The sequence below is a fragment of the Pelobates fuscus genome, chromosome 4 (assembly GCF_036172605.1).
Source record: "Pelobates fuscus isolate aPelFus1 chromosome 4, aPelFus1.pri, whole genome shotgun sequence".
Classification (NCBI taxonomy): Eukaryota; Metazoa; Chordata; class Amphibia; order Anura; family Pelobatidae; genus Pelobates; species Pelobates fuscus.
Window position 1 is genome coordinate 70488175 of NC_086320.1, and position 19988 is coordinate 70508162.

The 19988-nt window shown below is 40.0% G+C and overlaps 1 protein-coding gene across 5 annotated transcripts in view; it reads right to left on the reverse strand.

Moving 5' to 3' along the window:
- The window catches only part of RALYL (RALY RNA binding protein like), a 915472-nt gene that overhangs the window by 633350 nt on the left and 262134 nt on the right, over window positions 1–19988 (reverse strand). For all 5 annotated transcript variants that reach the window (XM_063451290.1, XM_063451291.1, XM_063451289.1 and 2 more), the window contains one exon: window positions 10898–10991. The gene's annotated coding sequence lies outside the window, so the exon portion shown is untranslated. The remainder of the gene's footprint in view (window positions 1–10897; window positions 10992–19988) is intronic.

The following is a 19988-nucleotide window of genomic DNA, read 5'->3' on the forward strand; positions in this document are numbered from 1 at the left end:
TCCACACTGCTCTCATGATCATTGAAACTCCACGAGGTGAGATCTTGCATGGAGCACCAGACCGAGGGAGACTAACAGTTAGTTTGTGTTTCTTTCATTTGCCAATAATCACACCAACTGTTGTCACCTTCTCACCAAGCTGCTTAGTGATGTTCTGGTAGCCCATTCCAGGCTTGTGTAGGTCTACAATCTTGTCCCTGACAATCTTGTCCCTCTCAGCTATTTGGTCTTGGCCATAGTGGAGAATTTGGAATCTGATTAATTGATTGCTTCTGTTGACAGATGTCTTTTATACAGGTAACAAGCTGAGATTAGGAGCACTTCCTTTAAGAGAGTGATCCTACTCTCAACTCGTTACCTGTATAAAAGATACCTGGGAGCCAGAAATCTTGTTGATTTCATTAAAATTGTAGACTGATCATTTCTTTGTCAGTGGGCAAATGTTCAAAATCAGCAGGGGATCAAATACATTTTTCCCCTCACTGTATAAGAAATCACATACCCTATGATAATCTCCCAATTTTATCTTTCAAGTAAATCCATAGCCCCTAACTGCAGTGTCTGGTGAAGCAGGGTAAAAGGGTAGGCCACTGATGGGGGTGTGTCTTCCCTTAGAATTAGAAGGTCAACCTTGTGTTAATGCTTGTCAGACTGCCTGCTAATCATGCCAACAGCACCCTGAGCTTGGCATAAATGCATCTAATGATGCGCTAAATCTACGCTTTCTAAGGACTGTCCCCTAGCACTCACTTGGCCACTACTCTGCTTACCTTCTTACTAGCAGGCAGAAGCTTATGTTATATAGTCTAGGACATAGAAATGTATAACTAGTGAGTGTAGAATAAAGGGAACATACGACAGTGTTAGATATACTGAAGCAGCGAGAACATTTGCATAGCACACAAAGTCAGCTTTACTTTAACTAATTTAATTGTCAACCAGTCCACACAAGTTTTGTTCCCCTAGTTCCCTCTTAAACTTCCATGCTTAAGCAATATGGTGCAGTAGAAAAGCACTAATAATGATAAGGATTATAAATAACGCAACCCTCAGTTATGTGAGTACCGTTGCGAGTTTGCATGCACAATGTCAGTGCCGTATTACATGTGACATGCCTATGATTGATCTATGATTTAACCTTTAACTTACCTTTAATCCATGTATGTGTTTAATGTTGACCTTTTGTATTGTTTATTATACAGTTAACACTAAATTAAATATTTCTATTACAAAGACAGAGTAAGCAAATGAAGACAGAAAAGGGTGAGTTCATTTTTAAGCAAATGGTGCCCGAACTGAAATATGTTTGCTAAATTTAAGAGCTCAAAAAATGGTGTAGGCAGAAGGTGCACAAAGGTATCAAAAGGTGTAATCCTGCATGTGTTTGCTGCTCATGTAATCAGAAATAAGAGCAAGAAAGAATTTTAAAACAATGATAAAGAGCACAATTGTAATTGACAAGGGAATCTGAGCAAATAAGGAAAAAAATATAGATTTTATATTCCCATAGTAAGCAATGGCATAACACTCTGACACTTTTGCTACTGAAATCACAAAAAAACCTCTTCCTTGTAAAATTATAAAAGGCGTTGCATTGACATCATGCCACGTTTGTGTAGCTCTTTGGGACAACCTTTTCATGTCTTGTAAACTATGAAAAGTCACAGGAGAACAGATAGCTATGAACAAAAGTAGTGCCGCATGATGAATCTCATTTATTCTTCAAAATGTAACTCCTTTTCAAATAATTCTACTCTGTTACCTCATAATTCTGCTATCTTCCCCATGTTATTTATTCTTCCATATCACTATGCCAGATTATCATTATGGTATTTTTTTTTTTTTTTTTTAATTCTTTAGTTTGGTAGTGCGCATAAGTATCACAAATAGGCATGAGGTGCCCCGAAAGCAATCCCCAAGCATTTTCCACGCTAAACATGCGGGATCAGTGATTAACAGGCACAATTTTTTGTTATAGTCAGCCTAAGGTCAGCTATCATTATGGTTTTTTAACTCATTATCACATGTTTAAAATGTAATTCATGCCTTGATTTCCAATATTTAACCTTTTATGTGGTTATTTTTAATATAAAATATCAAATCAAAACAAATGTGATCCAGCTACCTTGTAATATAGTTGATATTTGGAAGATCCTGAAAGTGGACACATTTTATCTGTGTGTAGGAGAAGATTTGATCTGTATATTGTGCTTGCAACATCCCCAGCAAATTAATGCACAATACACAGTTACACAGGAACATAATATATGTCCTCTTTTAAATGTCAGTATGTTGAAAATTGCCTTTGCAATTTCAGAAGAGACAAAATCATCTCTGTAGGCTTCGGAGACCAAATACTTTGATTGCTTTGAACTAAAAATTATGTTTTACTGTTTTGTCAGTAAAATCATATTCCAATACATGTAGCTTTATATAATACAAAGTAGGAAACAAAGGACTTTTATAAAAATGTATAGATCATAAAGAATTCTATAATCATACTATAGGAAAGCAATACCACCATAATTCACAATATATATATAATTAAAATAAAATAATAAAAAAATTAAATAACATAGCTCTGAGTTTAATACTAATAATAACAGGTTATGCAGGTCTATAAGATAGGTGGGTAAAAATCCCAATTGACATAATTTGACTCTCATATATGCGCCTGGGCGGTATGATCCCCGCCAGTGAATATGTCGCTCCGCTTGGTTCCTTGTAGATGGTAGGTCAGGATCAAGCTCCAGAGTGTCGAGCGTTCACGGATATTTCCCTCCAAATTGCAGTGTCACAGATATTCACCAAGTACATAAAATGAGAATAAAAACAGAAAAATAGAGCTCTCTGCTTTGTTGTTATAAAAGCAAAATAAAAGGAGGTATACTCATAAAAGGAGAGCAAAAATTAGGTTTTTGCTCATTCTTGTGTAGCGTAGGTGTAGTTTTTCATTGTCAGCCGTGGTGGCTCCTCCTGATAAAATCTTCAGGGATAAAATCAGGAAGGTCCAGGTAAGATAAAAAAAACTAGTATTTATTTAAAACAAAGATAATACAACCAGTAACATAAAAACACTAACGCGTTTCACCCAAAGGGTTTGAAAAAGCCTCCTTTTGTGAGTATACCTCCTTTTATTTTGCTTTTATAGCAACAAAGCAGAGCACACTATATTTCTGTTTTTATTCTCATTTTATGTATTTGGTGAATATCTGTGACACTGCAATTTGGAGGGAAATACCCGTAAACGCTCGGCACTCTAACTGACGCTTGACCCTGACCTACCATCTACAAGGAACCAAACTGACGACATATCCACAGGCAGAGATCATACTGCCCAAGCGCATATATCTGGAGCTTAACATAACCTCAAGAAAATTGTAAGTGGCATTTTTCTTATTTTACCTCACCACATATAGAATATACAACACTATATTCTGTTTTTTGTCCTCATATTTTCCATACTTACCACCATGAGAGTTTGAAGACACCCAGAAGGCACTGCTTCCCTGTACCCTTTCCTAACCTATACCTAATTACTGCCAAATAGAAGAGACTCTGGTTTGGGAAGTGACAGCTGCCATACCCGGATCTAACAAGCGATAGGAATCTCACTATCGTAAGTATTTATACTCTGTATTAGTTGTTACTAACAAAAGAGAGAAATGGAAATGGAACCCTAGGACAGAATGTCCAGGGTACACAGGTAGGATATCTCAGAGTGAGCTAATACTGATAAAAAACATAATTTTATTAATACATCCTAGACATCAACAAAACAATAAAAAACTCACACAGCCATAATCCCACAAAAATAGGGGGAAAAATGTGATATCTTACTAGGAAGGGACACCAGAATAATATGGGATAAAGCAAGGTTAGTTGCTCATGAGCAGCAATTACAAATAAAGTTTATATCAGGAATGCCCTGGTATAGGATCTTATAGAAATAGATAAAGACCTGAAGGGATGTCTACCTTATATAAGAAAATAGTGATAGAAGCCTAAAATCCCATAAAGGAACCTAGTTCAAAGGGAAGTCTCTCTGACCCAATAGTTTTGTGAGTCAGTATGCCCTATAGCTCTAATGACTCAATTAGTCAAACCTAACTAATGCTGGTCCTAGATCTTACTAGGAAATATTGGAACAGGTCCCAAGCCCTTCCTAGTTAACATAGATATAATTATACAAAATTCCCCATCAAAACTCAAACACCCCAAATAAAGTGCTAAGAAATAAACAGTGAAGTGGTTTAAAAATTCATCTTAAGCCTAACGCGTTTCGGCGCTCAAACTAGCGCCTTTCTCAAAGGCTATCAACGAGGAAACTCACCTGCGCGCATCTTTATACCCCATAAACTGGAATCTAGAACCAATCCGATCGTGGGTAGGGGGCGTTTACATTGCACGCCCCCATCTGATTTGATTGGAAAGTGCCTACTCTCCATCAACTGTCGGACAGCCTATCAGTAGAGAATGGGCGGGGCTTAATGCCGAGACCGCAAAGATAGTGTTTATTATATTGCTATCGGCAAATTCACACTATGTCAATGCGTCCTAGTACTTGCCCTTCATAAGTTTTTTAAAGTGAGAGATGAGAAAAAGGCTAGAGATCTAGGCTTTGATTCAAAGGAATATCAGTGCCTTATCGCTTCTTGAATCCAATGACAATGCTCCCCCCCACCATATACAGATCTGCACCCAAAGAGCAAGTTCACTCCTAATTTCCGTTACTTTAAAAACATCGACATGTTTGTGGAATCTACCACCAACATAATCAAGAATCTCAATGTTGATACTCTAATGGTTAAACCCAGGGAAAATCTTACAAATAAAGAATGGAAAGCATTATGTGAACTAAGGGAAAATGAACATATTATTATTAAACGAGCAGACACAAGGGGGGGGAACATTGTCATTCTGAATAGACCCCACTATGTCCAAATCGCTGAAAACATACTGAACGATGAAAGCACCTATAAAGTACTTACATCTAACCCTGCACCGAACTTTATGTTGGAGTATAAAACTCTATTGGATAGCACGTTTGATCAGGGGGTGCTTACCAAGGACGAATACAACAGTATTTTTTGTTAAAAACCCAGTGATCTCAACCTTTTACTGCCTTCCGAAAATCCACAAACAATATGAGACATTAACAGCCAGACCAATTGTAAAAGGTTCAAACAATTTCATATGCAAAGGGAGTGTATATGTGGATACAATTTTATGGCCTCATGTAGAAAAGTTACCTTCTTATATAAAGGACACTAAGGACACCTTGAAGTGTCTAAAGTCCTTGAAAGTTCCACAGGGAGCCATTCTCTGTAGTCTTGATGTTGAGGCATTGTATTCTTCCATACCTCACCAAAATGGCATTGATCACGTGGGTTACTTTCTCGAAACAAGAGGCCCACAACATTCACAACACACGACCTTTGTTCTTGACCTATTACAGTTTATACTTACTCATAATTTTTTTCTTTGTAACAATCGGTTCTACCACCAGGTGCGGGGTACAGCGATGGGGACGTCTTGTGCCCCATCATACGCTAACCTGCACCTGGGATGGTGGGAGAACCATATTGTACATGCAGAACATTTGAAACACTTCATGGATAACGTCTTTTTATGGAAACGTTTCATAGACGATATCCTTATAATATGGACTGGCACAAAATAACTCTTTACTGAGTTTGTGGAAATTCTAAATGTAAATGATTTTAACCTACATTTGACCATGGAGATAGGCACATCTTCATTAAACTTTCTTGACTGTACATTCACCATTACGGAGGGACTACAGATCCATACCACTCTATACCGTAAGCCCACATCCACCAACAACATGTTGAGTTGGAGAAGCTACCACCCCACTTCACTTAAGAGAGGCATCCCAGTGGGGCAGTACCTGAGATTGAAGAGGAACTGTTCCTCTTCTGAAGACTTTGTACAGAAAGCTGCCTTACTAAGAGCCAGATTTAAAGCCAGAGGGTACCCTAATAGATGCCTCAAACAGGCTTATCAAAGAGCACTTCTAAGTGAACGTGAGATCCTCCTTGAGGATAAACCGAAAGTATGCCTCCAAAAAACAATCAGATGTGTAGCTAACTACGATGCAGGATGGGACACTGCAAAAAAGATCTTGGACAGATTCTGGCCTCTACTCAGGACACACTACACTGGATATTCTCAGGACACACTACACTGTTCCTGTTTTACAGGACTTCTTTGTTTTTATTAGTTGTTACTATAAAACCAAATTGCTAGGATTTTATTGCCCTGTTTTACCAAAAATAAATAAAAAAAGTGTAAGCTTACTCTTTGTTAATTAAATATTCTTTCTTTTTTTATTGTGATATAGGAAGCACACAGTTTTCTTTCCTTTGTATACAATCTCCCTTTATTAATCAGGTAACTTTAAATTCAAAATAATGTATTTTCCTGCAGCTCTGTCTGTACAAAATACTCTAAAAAACAAATGGACATGGACAAGTAATAATAACAATGAATTATTTATGAACTATCTATACAGCAAATCAAGATTTAATGTAATCTTCATAATTCGGAATAAAAGCATGAAAGTGGCTACAGATTGCTTTTTAACCTCATGAAAAGCTGTCTAACCCCTAATAATATATCTGCTTTGAGCTGACTGATAAAGAAAATGTAATTTGTACATATACACATTGCATTTTTTCTTACAAATACATATACAATAAAGGTAAACAGGAATCATCTTCATCTTCATTGTAATCCTCTTATTACAATTCATTACTTTCAACATTATCTTCTTTTTGCTTTCAATGATTTCCAGCTTCCTTCCCATTCCTATATATCATCCATCTAAGGTTGTCTTATAGTGACATACACACTGTGCAATATCCACAACCACAAAGGTATTTGTAGGTGAAAAATTAAATAAATAATACAACAAACAAAGGCAAACATATGTGGTGCTTGTGTGTGTGCACGTGTCCTGAATTTGACCCTGCAAATTCTAACACTATATGAGAAATGTAGGAGATTGGGTCATTGCTGTTCTTAACTGAGGTGCAGTTAACACATTGGGATACAATATTACATGGAAATAAACTCCTTGAACCAACTAATGGACATAATGGGACGTGCATGAAAGATATAGACAAATACGACCAAAAGGTGCAAATTAAAAGTGTTAAAAATATGTAACACATTAAAGAAGATGGTGGGTATGTGCACTTGGGTTATTGAAACTATTAGTGACAGCGAAATAGTGCTGTGTGTCAGAAATGTCCTCCTCTCCTTGTCACCCCTGGGCATCTTTGGCATTATAAATATTAATTATATATTTGAGTAAATTCACTTGCCTAATCAGCCCTCATGCAGTTACTAGAGCTATTGGGGGAGAGAACAAAACAATAATGTTGAATGGAGCAATAGTGCAGAGGACCCAGGAAAATGGCCTGAATGGACGAGGAGGAATGGACTATCATATGGTCCCTGAAGCATAAGGTGAATATCCTTCTTGATAGACCCAATTTTAAATGATGGAAGCCTGTACAATACTGCCTGTACAGGATTCATGATAAAACCCATACACCAAACCAACTGAGAAGGTGTCAAAACCAATTTCTCCATGTTGATAACGAATCCTAGGTCCTGCAGCAGATGAACAGTGAGGGTAATATCCCTCTAGAGAGCAGTTCGATCTAGAGCATTCAGAAGAATATTGGCCAGATAGACAATGGACCAGACTCTCTGGGCTCCCAGAGACGACATGACTGGTTTCAGGAAGACATGGTAAAGGAGTCCAAAAGACAGGGCCCCTTGCCCAAAAAGGCTGCTCTGCTGATGGTATGGCCCAAAGATCCTGGACCAGAGCACAAGGAATTCAACGTAGTAGCACCATGACTCCAACAAAATGGTCACATGGATGGTTGGTGCCAAGTACACATCTGGTGGTAAGCTAGAAAGAGTAGAGGGTTGGCATGTGCATCATGGAAAGCACCAAAAAGAGAGGATAGCTAAGCAGATATGGGATTGTGTAGCTGCCACTGGTGTCCATGATCACAGGCTAGCAGAGGGATCCTTAGTATGACAACCACAATAAATTATAAAACAATATGTGATACAACATTAAAATATAATAAGATCACAACAATAATAAATATACTTAAATACAGACCAAATACACTTTAAGTTGGGTAATGCTTACTTGGAGGAAGCAGCAAAGAGAGAGGGAGTGGGAACTGTTTCTTTGCTGCTGGAGGTTTAAGTAAAGAAGTTAAAGCAAATATGATGCCTCCTGTCTTGCTGTATTTTTTTTTTTTTTTAATTAGTATGTATAATAACGAGATTGGTGTTCTGGGTTTACTGGGTTAAATGTAGGAGCAGATACATTTCAGCTCATGTCCGTTAGAAGTAATGTTTTTGGAGAAGGTGTAACACACGATTAGTATAACCATCAATCTATGAATTTTATTCAAATTTGCAATAAAATTTACAGATAGAAATGTAATACTAGTATAATATATACAATAACTACTTAACCACACTTCTTCAGTGTGAATGCAAAACAATACAAAATGAAATTTTCACACGAATTCTAACAATATTTCTTTACTCTAGTACTTTTTCACAAAGCAGAAAATGCCAGTTATTCCAACCTTCTGCATCTTTACAGCCAGCCCCATGCTTAACCCAAACACTACAGAAACTTTTACAGGTGAAATTTCATAACTGCATTCTGACAGTCAGGGAGGGGGGTGACTGAGATATCTAAGTAACCTGTGTAAACTACAATGAGGATAATTTGCTGTCGATGATATCATCTTGCAATTCTCTCTATTGCATAGATCAGGGGTGTCCAAAAGGTACAGACGATACCCAGGTGTTGTAAAACTGCATCTCCCATTATGTTTTTATGCCTTTAGAATGACAAAGCATCATGGAAGTTGTAGTAAAACACATGGAGTTCTACCTTTTGGGCACCCATGGTATAGATGCTTGATGTTACTGCGCTTACTTTACCAGATACATGAAAGACACATAAATGAGAGGTATCACCATTTCTGGTTGGACCTATTTTTTATTTATTCAGTTTACAATACTTTACAAAAATAAATGTGTTTTGTAAAAATACTTTAGAACTTGCCTTAAATATTACAAACTTTTGAACGCCATATAGTCTTTAAAAAGTTTTGCCCCTCTTTGATATTTGTGTAAAAGATTAATGAAAATAGTTATAATACAATTTATGCAAACTGACGTAATTAGAATTTTCAAGTATTCCTGAAAACCAATCTACACCGGAAAAAACTGTTTGTTTCTAAGTGTATTTTAGACTAGAATGTCATTTCTAAAATAAATGATAAAAAAATTGTTACAGTAGCATGCCACTCTCCTTGTTATTTTTGTATTATTTATGCAGAAAAGTATTTAGAAAGTTAAATTTTCTATAAAATCTCTGTATAAGAAAATCTCTATATAATGATATTGATGTATTGTGCATATAAAATTTGTTTAGAGAAATGGATCTAGTTTGCACGGGTAACAGAATCTAAAAGTTGTTTTAACCTAATCTAGAAACATTGATAATATGCCATCAGATATATGGAAAGTTATTTCAGGTATTCAGTGCAGATCACAAAAGATCATATCAGTTTATTTCAAGAAGCCAACACCAGACAGCAAAGGTGTTGGGAGATATATGGAAGGTTATTGCATGCACCCAGGACAGATCCATGTTGTTCCAGAAATGATAATGAAGGTTACTGGAAGCACCCAACACGGCAAAAAATAATAATTTTTCAGGTAAAAAAATCAGTCAAATAGCACTGTGATCTAAAGATTGGTTTACATTGCTAAATGCATCGTAGTAAAATTGCAATGTTTTGTGTTTTTTTTTATGTCTAGAGGTTTTGAGACATTTGTTAAAAATAATTCTCCATCTGTCTAATTGGGACGTTGGCATAGCTGGATATGCAAATTCCCTAATCTAATGTACATTTATCCTGCCAGATTATTATTAACATCCTTTAAAAACCTCAACAAAAATCATTTTTATTTTTTTTTTATTTTTAGAAAAATGACACATAACTTACTCAATGAGTGATGGAAATATTTTCTAAATTTGAACTGATACAGCAAGCTGTGTTTCTCATCCATGATGAGTACCAGCAAACATTGCAGTCTGCTATATGCCTATCTAGCAACGAAAGGTTTAAGTAAAATACTGCTATTTTAGGCAAAAATCAAATAACGTCCATTAGTCCTGGTTAGCTTGAATATAAGACCTTATGCTACTAAATATCAATATTTTTTGCAATAATCCCGACTTGATCCTTACTTACTTGTTTAAACTATTGCAAGATAACATTTTTTTTTTTAATTTATTACATTATGTCAATCATATGCAAGATCAGACAGAAATGTTTTTTGAAGTGTGGGCAGGTCTGCACGAGTGAAAGTATCATTTAGTTCTTCAATAAAACGTGTTTGCGGTGTTGTCATACTCATTAGTCTCAGTTACTATTTTACAATACGCTCTAATAGTTTCAACAGATTTCTGCTTTTTCTAATAAATTTTGTACAAATGTGGGCAGCATTAATTAGCTGAATATGTCAGGTGGCACACTCAGAATTAAAAATGTGTATTTGTATCACTGAATTCCTCAATAGAAATATGTTAAGCAAGGAGCCAGATTATAGTCCTGGAGGACCCTCGGTTAATGTCAAACTACTCAAAATCGTTTTATCTAGAACTAGGGGATGATGCATATAAGCACCCTCGTTATGTAATGTCACTGTTAGTTAGTGTGCATCATTGAATTTGTTGTTATGTCTTGCTTACCTATTGTACAGTGATTTGCAATATGTTGGTGCCTTTAATAAGATGAAAATATTGTGACTTTACCTTTTAGGGTTTCCAGCTAACTCTAGTGATCCTCAATTAGACATCCAGTGTTAGTTCTCAGAAGCTATTAAAGGGCACTTTCCAAATAAAAATCCTGAAAAGCAAAAGACAATTATGAAATATAATCCTACATTGCAATAAGAAAAAAAATATTTGCATTATAACACATATACTTGAAAGTGAGAGAAATCATTATGTATTTTTCCTGCTAAAGAAAAAAAAATACTTTCTTAATAAATAGTGTACACATTTAAGGAAATTTATTGGAATATAACATGTTAAATAGCAAATTTGGTCTTTGTTTAGTAAAATATATCATGCGACACAATAATACAAAGAACAAGACACTGTGAACAAAGTAAAATGTAAATATCTATATTTGTTTTCAGAATGAATGTATCAAAAATAGTGATGTTGGGGGGCGGAGCCAGCGCCCGAGCGGGATAGTCGCAGACTACTGCAGCTCCGTGCACTGGATCGTAACCGGCCACACGGAGATGCAATAAACCAACTCACCGAGCGGTACAGATGGCACACAGGCTCCCCACAACATGGGGAAAAAGAACAAAAAACAACGGGCAGATCCGAGTGTGGGATCCGGAGATATCAGGGGTTTTCTCCGTGCAGCCTCGCAGCAGGTACCTCCCAAGATGGCGCCCGAGGCCTATGCCTCACAATCCTCGGATGAGGATAGCAGTTACACAGAGCCCTCCACCCTGCATCGAGTGTGACGGCCACCTCAGGGACCCCAGGATCATGGGGACTCAGCACCCTCCACCAAAGCTGATATAAAAGCCCTGGTGAAGGAAATAAACACCATGTTCCAAGCGGACATGGCGCTTGTGAGGGAAGACGTAGCTACACTCGCCAACAGGGTGGTGGCGGCGGAGGAAGGCATAAGGGGTACTACCCTAGCACAAAACGCCACGGATGCTGCATTAAACTCCCTGCGCAAACAATGTGCTGATCAACAAGCCCAATTAGCCGACATTGAAGACAGGCATATGGCACAGAATCTAAGAGTCCGGGGAGTACCGGAGACAATTTCTGGCACCGAACTGCCTCATTACTGCCGCAGGCTCATAGCCACGCTGCTGACACCATGGCAAGCTAAGCAAGTAACCATAGATTCCTGCTTCAGACTCTCCAGGACACCTTCTATGCCGTGTGTTGGAGTCTGTGATGTACTGATAAGATTCGTGAGAGACTCAGACCGGGGAATACTAATGGGGGCCACAAGAGGCTCTCCCACGGTGCAGTTCGAAGAAGAGCAACTAGCCTTTTACAGAGACTATTCCAGACACACCATACAATTGAGGAAATCTTTTTGCCAGGTCACGCAACTTCTACAGGAACAAGCCATCCCATACAAGTGGGGACCACGCCGCCTGCAAGTGGACAAGGCTGGCACGATACACAAGCTAACACATACGTCGGAAATACCAACCTTCCTACGATCGCTAGGCATACAGGCGCAGACGACCCAAGAAATAGCCCAACCATCCTGGACTGTCGCAGATATTATCCCCTTTGTGCCCAGAGGAGAGGCTTTGCAGATGGTTGCCCTACCTACCTAATACGAGCGCAGCTGCACAGGTTCCATGTATTTTACCTACAACAACAGGTGCATTAATAGTTCCCAAAGATGTTATTTTTTTTTTTTATATAACCTCCCCCCACTGACTCCGACAGCTACTGTCCAGATCACCCGGTTAAGTTATTCCCCCCCCCCCCATCACGTACTATGTGTGTGAAAACCAGTTTTAAACTCGATAGCTACCCACACACTCGGCTAGCGAGCTAGGCCATATCACAAGGCGTTGGTTTAAGTGTATGCTCTGCCAAGTTCCAAAAAGACCCAAGCCAGACACCTACCTTCCCAGACGTGCCCTTTGCCAAAAGGCACATGAATATACCCACACTAAAGCGTATGGGCAGTCACAGCGGTATGCGAGCGACTCCCAGCACCTTACCCTCCCTCCCCCCCTTTATGTGCCCTTTATTAATGCCATGCGCAACCTCTTACCAATGTGCTAATGGGCACCCACCGCAATACACATGCGCCCCCCGGCACAACACTAATCCCCACCTGGACGGGTCAGAGAGGGCGACCAAGGCTATCACACATTTAAAAATCGGATAGTCCCCGCAAACATGTTATAATTGTTATTCAGACTAATGTTATTTATTCAAAGTTATGCTAACATGTGAAATTGTAACCACAATGCTTTATCCACAAAAATAAAGAATTTTAAAAAAAAATGTCGCGAACATAACATTTTCGGTTCGCGAACGGTGAACGCGAACTTCCGCAAATGTTCGCGAACGGGCGAACCCGGGGAACCGCCATAGACTTCAATAGGCAGGCGAATTTTAATACCCACAGGGACTCTTTCTGGCCACAATAGTGATAGAAAAGTTGTTTCAAGGGGACTAACACCTGGACTGTGGCATGCCGGAGGGGGATCCATGGCAAAACTCCCATGGAAAATTACATAGTTGATGCAGAGTCTGGTTTTAATCCATAAAGGGCATAAATCACCTAACATTCCTAAATTGATTGGAATAATGTGCTTTAAAACATCAGGTATGATGTTGTATCGATCAGGTAATGTAAGGGTTACGCCCGCTTCCCAGTGACAGACCAAACTCCCCGTTTAACGCACCGCAAACAACCGCAAACAGTCCATTTGCACAACCGCAAACTCCCCATTTGCACAAGGTTGGATACCAAGCTAGCCATGTCCCGTTCCTTGTCCTCACTGATGTCATTGAAGGTCTCTTCCTCCACCCAGCCACGTACAACACCAAGGGTCCCCGAAAGGTGACAACAAGCCCCCTGTATTTTTTTTTTTTAAATGTACACTATTGTTACACCAGATATGCATTGCACTGGTGTGACACTAAGCCCTGGCAGGCCCTGAAACGCACATGTGTGAAGGAAACTGACTGCTATTATTTCACAGTCAAATTTCTAGTTTTTTTTTTTAATGTACACTACTGTTACACCAGTGATTGGCCCACGTCATGCCTACGCCCCCAAAACGTTTGTGTGTGGGGGTGCTGGAATGACGTGGGCCAATGGGAGCCTGAAGCAACTTTTGGCTCCCACTGCCCCTTTAAGAGCGAGCTCGTGACTCGAGCCATGCTCCTAGTGCCAGGCGGGCCACGTGACCGATCACGCAGTTTTCGTCCGATATTTGTTAATATTCGTTAATAAACATAAAACTCGTTTTAATTAGGGAACATAGTTTTATGTATTCGTTTTATGTATTCAATTCATTTGGTTCAATTAAATTACTGTAACCAACTATGTTCCCTAATCCCTAAATACCGAATAGCTTCAACCGAACTCAGTATAACCATTCGTTTCAAATTTTGTACATTGATCTAACAGCATGGCATTGAATGCTGTATGTCGTTTAATGTACGCCTAAAACTCCCAAACTAACTCCCGATCCGTCAAATGCGCGAACGCTGCCAATCGCATGAAAATGTATTGGCACTATCAGTAAACTACCGAACACCACTTACTATAGTCATTCGCATGTCGAATGACATTGCAAATGCAATGCATTGCTTTTGCTTAGTTTCTTGGGCTCATGAATCATCATGCTTCCCTGACAGGTGGTACTGGAAACACAGTATCATTTTATAAGAGAGTGGGAAAGTAGGAGCCAATTAAATAGGCTTTTACATACTGCCAAACAAAACTGTTAAAAAAAAAAAAAAAGAATCACCTCAAGGCAGTCCTTCAATGCAAAATCTATCCAGATTTTCTATAGGCCAGCCATTCAGCCATTTTGGAGCTCAGCCAGCCCACCACCCTGTCAGCCATTTTAGGCACTTTGATAGGGACCTTGCCAGAAGTTGTCATGTCCTCCTCCAGCTCCTCAATTAACTTAGAGATGGATGTAGATGCAGTGGAGGGGGGCATTGGCCACTCTGGCCAGGAGGAAGGAGAAGCAAGTGGGAGAAGCATGAAAAAGCAGAGACAGCCAAGGATTTTAAAAGGAGCAGTTCCTGGGAGGAACAATAAATACGCTGATAGCTTTCATGCAGAGGAGAATACAGTACTGGTAAACAAGCTTTGCCAGTACTACCAATGTATGTTTGGGGGAGCAGCCAAAAAGACTTCAAGAGCAAAGAAGGACAATCGGTGGAGGAAGATTGTGGCAGCGGTGAATGCTGTTGGAGGGAACAACTGCACCCAGGAGGTGGTGAAGAAACGGTAAGTGCACTTATATTCCTAAAAAATAATTTTCTTTATGCCATGTTTTTTTTAAACTTATTTTTTTTCCTCCATGTGCCTTTGCTAAACACCCCCACCAGTGGCAGCTATGCTTTTAAAGTCTTTTAAAAGTGAGGGTTGGGTCACTTAAGCACATAGAGGGAAAAAAAACACCATGTGCAGCTCAGCTTTAAAGGAACACTATAGTGACAGGAATACATGTTTGCATTCCTGTCACTATAACTGTGAAAACACCGTTTAACCTCCCTCTCAGTAATGTAACTGTAATTAAAGGGACACTCCAGTGCCAGGAGAACAAATCGTTTTCGTGGCACTGCAGGTCCCCTCTCCCTCCCACCACCCACCCCAGGAGGAGTCCGATTGCGCATGCACGGACACTGGCGGGGTGAGACCTAATGCGCATGCGCGGCAATGCTGCACATGCGCATTAGACCTCCCCATCGGAAAGCATTGAAAAATGCTTTCAATGCTTTCCTATCGGGGTTTCAGCAACGCCACTAGAGGAGGAGTTAACCCTGCAAGGTAAATATTGCAGTTTATGAAAACTGCAATAATTATTTACAGTTGCAGGGTTAAGGGTAGTGGGAGTTGGCACCCAGACCACTCCAATGGGCAGAAGTGGTCTGGGTGCCTGGAGTGTCCCTTTAATTACTAATCCTTATAACAGAGCTGTGCTCTGCCTCCTTGGCTGTGATCTTCATAATTGACAAGATCAGCAAATCCAATGCTTTCCCATAGGAAAGCATTGGGAGGCTGTCATGTTGCAAAACGCCACTGTTCTATCAGATATCTATATCTATCAGATTTAGTGACGCAAGATCAGCTGCACGCTAGCAGGCCTCGAGGTATAGAATTCTGATGGAGGTACCGCGAGCATGTGTGCCGCCTCTGATGACAGGCCTTTAATCTGAAGGGTGTACCGCGCATGCGCTCGGCACATCCTTCAGCTATAGAAATCTGATGGGTGTAATGCGTATGCGCGCAGCCCATCCATCAGATATAGCAATCTGATGGGTGTGCAGCACATGCGCGCAGCACATCCTTCAGATATAGCAATCGGATGGATGTACTGTGCATGCGTGCAGCACATCCATCAGATATTGCAATCTGATCTACAAATCTGACGGGTTTCTGTACCACAGCTTTCACTGTGTAGTAACATACACAGTGTAGGTGAATGTGGTGTTAAATAAGGGAGATGCACGGTTAATGGGGGTGACACATAGGGACAGGGGGTTAATAGGGGTGATACACATGGGATGGAGGATATGGAAGGGTGACCAAAAGTTGCCTAACAACCGAGAAGTCCTTCTAGTGGCCGTCTGGTAGCCAGCCACTAGAGGTGGAGTTAACACATAAAGATAATTATTGCAGTTGCACTTGCAATAGTTACCTTTACACAGTTAAGGGACCTGGGACACTGAACCCAGACCACTTCAATGCGCTGAATTGGTCTGGGTGCCTATAGTATCCCTTTAAACATGTCAGTAAACATATATATATAGAAACATATTAAAGTAATTAATCAATTACACATGTCATTGCAGTTACTACGACATCAGGCGGATGGTGAAGAGGAAGGTGAAGGCAGCAGCCGCCTCCAGGAAGACAGGAGGCGGTTCACAAGAACCAGACCTGCTGCCCTATGAAGAGGAGCTCCTGCAGTTCCTGGGAAGAGACAACCTCCTTGGGATTGAGGGGACATCTGGCGCTGAAACATCTGAAGGTACGTTGTTAAAGGACCACTATAGTGCTAGGAAAACAAACTTGTTTTCCTTGCACTATAGGGTAATTAGGTCCCCACCCCCAACCCTCGTGGCCCCCTTCTTCCCACTTCAGCCACTTACCTTTCTCCAACCCCTTCAGCCACTTACCTTTCTCCAGTGCCGGGCTCCCTCGGCGCTGGGGAACACTCCTCCCTCTGCCGATGTCAGCTCCGAATGCACAGCAAGAGCCGTGCACGCAATCAAACCACCCATAGGAAAGCATTACTCAATGCTTTCCTATGGACGTCCAGCATCTTCTCACTGTGATTTTCACAGTGAGAATCGCAGAAGCGCCTCTAGTGGCTGTCAGTGAGACAGCCACTAGAGGCTCGATTAGCCCTCAGTGAAACAGCAATTTCTCTAGAATTGCTATGTATTTAGCTGCAGGCTTTAAACTAGAGGGACGTGGCACCCAGACCACTTCATTGAGCTGAAGTGGTCTGGGTGCCTATAGTGGTCCTTTAAATTCATATTTGTTAGTCTAAATGTACATATATCAGGTGGGTGGGGGTAGCTCACATCGCTCCTCTCCTTCTGTTCACTTTATGTACTGTGGCTGAGTGGACCACGTGTGATGTTATCTACCATCTTCTTGCCCTGACAGGAAGCTGAGTGCAACGATCAGCTTCCTGTCATGCAGAAGAAACAGGAGATTCTCTACCTGGGGACGCTCGGCCACGATACATGTAGTGAGATTAGAAGGAAAGGGAGGTGGGCACAAAGAGACAGAGAAAGGGATAGGGGGGACAAAGATGCATAACTATACTTAGACATAATAATAAATTAATAGCATGACTGCATATATCTTATTTCCAAGCATAAATTATATAGTTGTACAGATGATAGTAAGCATTGCAACATATGACACATGCTACCAATGTTCTTTCTCTGTTCTCCCCTATAGGTTCTGATGGTACTCTGCCCCTGCAAGAGGAGGGTACCATTACCCTAACAGCAGTGGATCCTGATTCAGTGACATCAGTGGCCAAAGAAATGCAGTCGCCACAACTTCCTCCACCGTTGACTGCGCTGTATGCGACGATCCAGGCTCGTCAAGCTGAACTGGAGACGTCCATACATCAGGATAGGGAGAATCAGCGAGAACTATTGCAGAATGTAATAACCGAGGTACGCTTCATGTCTAACGTTTTGAATGAGGGCGTTAGGCAATTTACATCAGCAATGGTTTCCTTGCAGCTAAATATGCAGCGCTTTATGGAAATGAGGGAGGAAGAGTGCATTTTAATGCGCAAGCAAGCTGCCCATAATTTGGGCATAACCATTGCTGATGTAGATAGGCTAGTTCGTGAATGACGTGCGCAGGGTCTTCCCAGAAGGGATGATGATGATGAATAGATATCTGTGGGAAGAATGCACTCAGATGTTTATTTCTCCTTATCATCCACAATGTGAACACAACTGACGCTGTTCATTATAGGTTGTTACATTCTCAATTTCCTCCTGGTTTTCCCTATCCTTCCCCTGAATATACATTGGTTCATTCTCCTCTGCACTATATCCTCCCAGGACTGCTCCTAACAACCTGGGCTGCCTCTGCTTTGTTGCTTCTCCCACTTGCTTTTCTAATTAAAAAAATATTGGATTACAACTTCTGACTCCTCTTTTCTTTAATAATAATATATATATATATATATATATATATATATATATATACACACACACACACACACACTTGAACGAAAAATATCACTATATATATATATATATATATATATATATATATATATATACCTATATATAAATACAAATAATTACAAAAAATTATATATATATATATATATATATATATATACACACATAAAGCAAATAGTGAACAGAGCACTCCTGTCAGGCCTTAGGCCTCCCGATGTCTCCTCATGCTTCCGGGTTTGACGGAGCTTAGCCACACCCCCATTGACGCGGTCGGCTATTTAATGCGACCGCACCAACTGATCGACGCTGGATTAATGAAACGCGTACCGCTCCTAACTCACCGGCTCACATACCTCGCGGAGACGACCACATGCTACTGGACCGGACTGGAGGATTATTCAAGTCCCCAACATCTCTCCTCATCACGGACAAGTGCCTGCACTCTCTGCAACCATACACTGAAGCAACCTCAGAGGAGAGCTGGGACACAATCCCTCTACTTCTGGAAGCTAAGTATCTTACAGTCTCTGAGATAAGAGCTAACAATGCTAAAGCTTTAATTCAACTTACTAAAGTCTGCTATCAAGTTGTCCAGCAAGCCTGTTACAGCATCCCTCAAGACAAGTAATATTTAAGTTCTGCTGCACCTGTCTTGCTACTGAGAATACCAAAGTACGCGAGCTCTATAATTGAACTGTTAACAAGAATAACGGACTCTAATTAATTCTGAACCTTGTCATTGCAACTGAAGCAAACCGTTTATTATTTAAAGAAACAGTACCTGTAATTCTGGAACTGAATTCTCAGTTCCATCTAAGTGTCTTAATAAAATATCAAAGTCCTAAGAAATCTGCAGTTGTTTTCCACATCATTTACTGTGAACGTGACAGATTAATCCAGCCTTTGTAATGGAACCAGCAGATTTCGATTCTAAAGTATTGTTGCTGAATCAACGAGTCGATTCACTTAACCAAGGTGTGCAAGACCTGCAGGTTACAAATGAAAGAATTCTCACTTATGTCAGAGACTTACAAACACATAACTCGCTGAGACGTCCTCATACTGTTCTGCACTCAACTAGCGATCCTGCTGTATGTAACCCTGAAAAGTTCTATGGTGATCGTTCCAAATATAGGGAGTTTTTTAATTCCTGTAAATTATTGATTGCTTTAAAACCTAGATCATATCCCACAGAAAGATCTAAAGTTTTCTCAGTTATTTCCTTTCTGAGAGGTGAACCTATGTCCTGGGCCCATTCCTTTTTGGACAATGATGACCCCATCTTAGATTCACTGGAGGAATTCTTTAAAGCCATGTCTCTTCTCTATGAAGATCCATACAAACAAAATACTGCTGAATTAACAATTAGAACCTTGCTGCAAAAACATAGACCCGTAGAAGATTATATCGCTGAATTTAA